This window comes from Scardinius erythrophthalmus, assembly GCF_964197995.2.
Source record: "Scardinius erythrophthalmus genome assembly, chromosome: 2".
Lineage (NCBI taxonomy): Eukaryota > Metazoa > Chordata > Actinopteri > Cypriniformes > Leuciscidae > Scardinius > Scardinius erythrophthalmus.
The window spans coordinates 665,190-671,189 of record NC_138222.1 but is presented as its reverse complement, the minus strand read 5'-3'; positions in this window follow the sequence as shown (position 1 = coordinate 671,189).

The following is a 6,000-nucleotide window of genomic DNA, read 5'->3' as shown; positions in this document are numbered from 1 at the left end:
CAACCAGAGGAGTGGGAACGAGCCCACCATCACATCGACAGCAGAGACTCACTACCTGGATCAGCCAAATAGATATAGCCAGGTGCTGTTAAAGATTGTCAGAGTCAATTTGCAATACCAGGATAAAGTGCTTGACACGTATGCAGTGCTGGATGATGGCTCTGAGAGAACCATTCTGCTTTCGTCTGCAGCACGCCACTTAGGAGTACAGGGTCAAGTAGAAGACCTCACACTCCGTACTATCCGCCAAGACATCAAGATACTGTCAGGCTCACGTGTGTCCTTTACGATCACTCCAGCTTCCCAACCAACAAAAAGGTTCTCCATTCAAGGCGCATTCACAGGTGAACACCTAGGCCTCTCTCAGTACAGTTACCCGGTTACCCAGCTCCAGAGAAGATATCGCCATCTACAAGGTCTGGCAATCCCACCCATCGATGGTGCTCAACCAACCCTCCTGATTGGATCGGATAATGCTGATCTGATCGTTCCGATTGAGCCAGTGCATCTTGGTCCCCCTGGTGGTCCTGCAGCAGTCAAGACTAAGCTCGGTTGGACACTTCAGGGTCCAGCAAAATACCTGCAGCAACAGCTTCCCACCACACAGTGCTTGTTCACCACAGTTTCCTCCCCTTCTGCTGAGCTGTTCAGTCAAGTTGAGCGGTTGTGGCAGTTAGATACACTGCCTTTCAAAAGTGAGAGATTGGTGACCAGATCCAGACAGGACAAGTACTCAGTGGACCTATTAGAGGCCGAGACCATCCGGGTAGAAGTAAACGGAGTGCATCGGTACGCTACACCCCTTCTACGAGTCCCAAACATGCCCAAGCTGCAAGTTTCAAAGGAAGTTGTGATGAAGAACCTGCGAAACACAGAGAAGAGGTTAGTACAAGACCCACTGCGTGCATCTACCTACCAGGAGGAGATCAAGAAACTTGAGATTGCTGGGTACGCCACCAAGATTGACTCCTGCGAGGTGGACTCATCCGAGGAGTCGTGGTTTCTGCCCCACCACATGGTCAGACACAATGGCAAGGAGCGGATTGTTTTCAACTGCAGCTTCCAGCTTGGCAGACAAAGTTTGAATAACTACCTCCTTCCTGGTCCAGCCTTAGGACCCTCACTCCTTGGAGTCCTCCTGCGCTTCAGGGAGCATCGAGTCGCAGTAAGTGGAGACATTAAAGGGATGTTTCACCAGGTCCGCCTGCTGGACAGAGACAAGCCCTTGCTGAGGTTCCTTTGGAGGGATCTAAAAACGGACAAACAACCATCAGTGTACCAGTGGGAGGTTCTGCCGTTCGGGACGACGTGCAGTCCCTGCTGCGCGATCTTTGCTCTTCAGAAACACATCAATGAGTCAAGTCAACCAGGAGAAAATGTCCGCCACAGTGTAGAACAGTGTTTCTACGTCGACAATTGCCTGCAGAGTCTACCCACCGTAGTAGAAGCCAGGAACCTTGTGACGAAGCTTAGAACCATTCTAGCTGCAGGTGGCTTCGATATTCGTCAATGGGCCAGTAACCAGCCAGAGGTGATTCGCAACTTGCCTAAGGAAGCCAAGTCTGACAGCAGCGAAAGATGGGTTTCTCAGACGCATGGTGAAGCTCAAGAAATGACGCTAGGCCTCAGTTGGCACTTCATGGAGGGTAAACTCCATTACAGGCATCGCCCGGTTTCCCCAAGCCAGACGACCATGCGAAATATCTATAAGATATTAGCAAGCCAGTATGATCCCCTAGGTCATATCCTGCCTTTCACGACAAGGGCCAAAGTTTTGGTCCAGAGACTGTGGGCCAAAGACCGCGACTGGGACGACCCAAACTTACCGGTCGACCTCCTGCAAGCCTGGACTTCATGGGAAGAAGAGCTCCCTCAGCTTTCAACGGTTAGTCTCACCCGGAGCTACTTCCCACTGGACGTGGATGTAAGTGCCATCACCCTCGAGCTTCATGTATTCTGTGATGCATCAGAGTCCGCCTACGGGTCAGTTGCTTACCTACGTGGTGAGGATCCTCATGGCCAAGTCCATGTAGCCTTTGTGCTGGCACGTTCAAGAGTGGCACCGAAGAAACAACAGTCAATGCCACGCCTTGAGCTCTGTGCCGCCCTTACCGGAGCTCAGCTTGCCCAGATGATCCAGAGAGAGCTCACCCTTCAGTTGAGGGACACAGTGCTGTGGTCTGACTCCACCACAGTACTTGCCTGGATACAGTCAGAGTCCTGCAGATACAAGGTGTTTGTAGGGACTCGTGTATCTGAGATTCAGGAGCTGACGGATCACCGGTCATGGAGGTATGTGGACACACAGAATAATCCCGCAGATGCTATCACCAGAGGGATGACACTATCCAACCTAGCCAAGCCAAACCAATTCAGCCAAGGTCCTGCCTTCCTTTGGCTACCACGTGAGAGTTGGCCATCCACAACTTCTTTAGTGGAGGTCCCAGATGAGTCAGAGATGAAGAGGTCTGCGTTCTGTGGCATTATGTCAGCCATTACTGCTCCAGAGATCCCAGCCGCTGAAGACCACTCTACCTTCGAAGATCTCCTTGAGGCAACGAGTAGGTCCCTGCATGGGGCGGCCTCCCAGTCAAGCGCCCTCAGTGCAGATGATTACGCAGAAGCAGAACTCCGAATCCTTCAGAGAGCGCAATATGATAGCTTTCCAGAGGAAGTCAAGTGCCTACAAACAGGGAAAGCACTTCCATCCAGCAGTAGGCTCTTGTCACTTGCTCCAGAGTACGATGTCTCTAGGGGCCTTATCCGAGTAGGTGGTAGGTTGCGCCGTTCTACTAGTCTGGAAGATGATGTCGTACACCCAATTGTGCTGGAACCCAAGCACCATATTACCAAACTTATCATACGACAGTATGACAACAAGTTACTCCATTCTGGATCGGAGAGGGTCTTCGCAGAGCTCCGGCGCAAGTTTTGGATCCTCCAAGGCCGAGAAGCTGTGCGTCGTCATCAGAGATCCTGCCCGGAGTGCCAGAAATGGAGAGCAAAGCCTGCTATTCCTAAGATGGCAGATCTGCCCCCTTGTCGTCTCCGCCTCCTGAAGCCTCCATTTTATTCAACAGGAGTAGATTGCTTTGGCCCGTTCCAGGTCAAGCGAGGTCGGAGTACGGAAAAGAGATGGGGAATTGTTTTTAAGTGTATGACCACCCGGTGCATTCACCTAGATGTGCTACCCAACATGGATACCGACTCGTTCCTTATGTCACTCAGAAGGTTCGTGGCTAGACGGGGAACTCCCTTCGAGCTTCTCTCTGACTGTGGGACTAACTTCCGCGGAGGGGAGCACGAGCTCAAGGCAAGTTTTGAGGCCATGTGTGAAGAGCTGCAGACCAAGTTGGCTAAGCACCAGATCCGTTTCCAGTTCAACCCACCAAATGCACCTCACTTTGGTGGAGCCTGGGAGCGGGAAGTCAGATCCATTAAGGCTGCACTCTATGTTACTCTGGGAGCACAGACAGTGACCGAAGAAGTCTTGCAGACAGTCCTGATTGAGGTGGAGGGAATCCTCAACTCCAAGCCACTGGGCTATGTGTCGACAGATGTAGCCGATGTGGATCCCGTAACCCCCAACTACCTCCTCATGGGGCGGCCCGACTCTTCGCTTCCTCAAGTGGTGTACCCTGAGTCTGAGATTCTCAGTCGAAGAAGATGGCGGCACAGTCAGGTGTTAGCTGACCAGTTTTGGACGCATTTCATACGGAACTACTTGCCTTTCTTGCAATCAAGGCAGAAATGGGTAAAGGACACAGAGAACCTCACTGTGGGTACAGTGGTGATGGTAATTGACCAAAGGTTACCTCGTGCATTGTGGCCCGTGGGACGAGTCACAAAGACCATTAAGAGTGTCGATGGGAAAGTGAGGACTGCTGAGGTGCAGGTAGATGGGAGGACCTACACCAGACCAGTGGCCAAGCTCATTGAGCTGCCAGCCATACCGGATAATGCCTCGACAGCAGCTCCTGTGGATAGTTGAGCCTCTCCAGGAGATAATTCACACCGTGAATTATGGGGCGGCTGTGCAAAAGGCTCAAGTGATGTGAACATGGACAGAGCATGTACAGCGAGTGTTCGTTCAGACCACGCCCCTTTTCTGACATGTTGCGACATGCCCTGGCTTGTAGAGAACGGCTGTCAGTTTAGTTTCAGTTTCAGTTAAGCTAATCTTCGCATTGTGTTCGTGTGCGTCAGTGACCACAAGTAAGTTGAAACTATATCATATAGATTATAGTTTATCCACATCAACTCCACCGACCCGGTACCGGGATCGAAAATCTTTGTTATGATGTTCGTACGTTCTTTTAATAAACTTCCTTATATGGTATTAGACAATTCATGGTATCATTTTAAAGCTTAGAATCTAAGCTTTACAAAGAATACCATCACTTTCGTTTTCATGATACATGTCGAATGAAATATTAGCTTAAATATGCATTGGTCCCAGGCAAAAAATTCCGCTTTATGATTGCGAAGAAATATTTCTACAAATATTTATTTTTTATATATTTCACAAAACAGTCAAGTCATATATCACAAGAAAGCTCTCATTCTAAGGAATTTGACGATGTAGATTATTACATTGTGAGACAATCATAGACCGAAATATCTTCAAAAGAATCGCGCAGTGAAATAAAATCAAACAGAGATGACAGATAAAAGTATCACATTCCTGCTCCGATGGCGGCTTCAGTCAGCCGCAAACAGCCACATAATCTATATCACCTTTTAGCTTAGGATGTTATCTTTCAAATGAGACCATTTTCACGTTTCTGTGAGCTTTCCTTGGTAAGAAAAACCTTTTCGAATGAACTGAGAGAAGACGCGCTCTGAGCGCAGGACACTGGATCTCCATGCCATCTGTACAGGCGCGAGCCTTACTCACAAAGCTACTGCTAAGGCAAGCATTTAGTATATATATCTAACCGGAACTAATCTCGCGTCGCATATCTGTTGACGGACCTTTCACAAAAGACGCGAGTTCAAGAGAGTCAGATGCGCTTCCTTGATCACTTCCGGGTGAGCGCGTGAGCTCTCTTTTGAGTAAGATATGCGCGAGTTTGCGTGTGTTATTATAGTTTATGAACTGTTTTGATTTTTAAAATTGCATCTAAAAAAGATAAAAGCATAAATGGCATTGATAAAAGCGATCTTTGGAAGTGCAACTGGTTTCTAAATGGACGATTTGGAGTTGGAGAATGCGCACTCTCGAGACGCACTGAGCTTTTGGGTACGTATAACCTTATGGTTTTTCAGCATTTACAATGTTTATATACATTTTTTTATTAAGTTATTGTTAGTTTGAAATGTGAAAGCACAGCAACTAATCTGATAAACTATTATTTGAAAATAAATGTCAAACGTTTTGGAGATGGAAAGTATGATTGCGCAATAGTTTACAACTTTGCATAAGTGGAATAAAATGGTCATTTCAGTAAATCTACATTTTGATATTGTGAAATGGATATTATTACAGTGCAGAAACTATGTATAAATAGTGTTTTTCTTTGTTTCATGTTCTGTTGAAGATTGGCACTGTTGGCACAGCTGGCATCAGATCTCCTGGAGGCTGGCCGGTGATGTTGAGGTGATGCACAACACAGGTGACAAATCTGATGCCCATATAATGAATGATATAAATCTGGAGGATGAGGATCCTGTTCTAGATTGTAATAGACCACAGATTTTAGGCAAATAATTTGTAAAATGATAAGTCTTGTATCTTCTGAAAGAATAAAATGATAAAAATCATAAAGCGCCTATTTTTTTCTTTCTGTTTATTATATCACAGACACCATATACTATAATATTTATAACATTCAGCAGTGTTTTATATAATTTCAAAGTGTTTTCTGTAAAATGACACTGGAATATTGCATATATTCCACTGTATATGGGTATGAGCAGAGTTTAGATTTGGGTAGGTGGATATTACATAAAAAAAAGGTAATATTCCTCCCTTCAGATTAATATGCACATCTTTTTCAT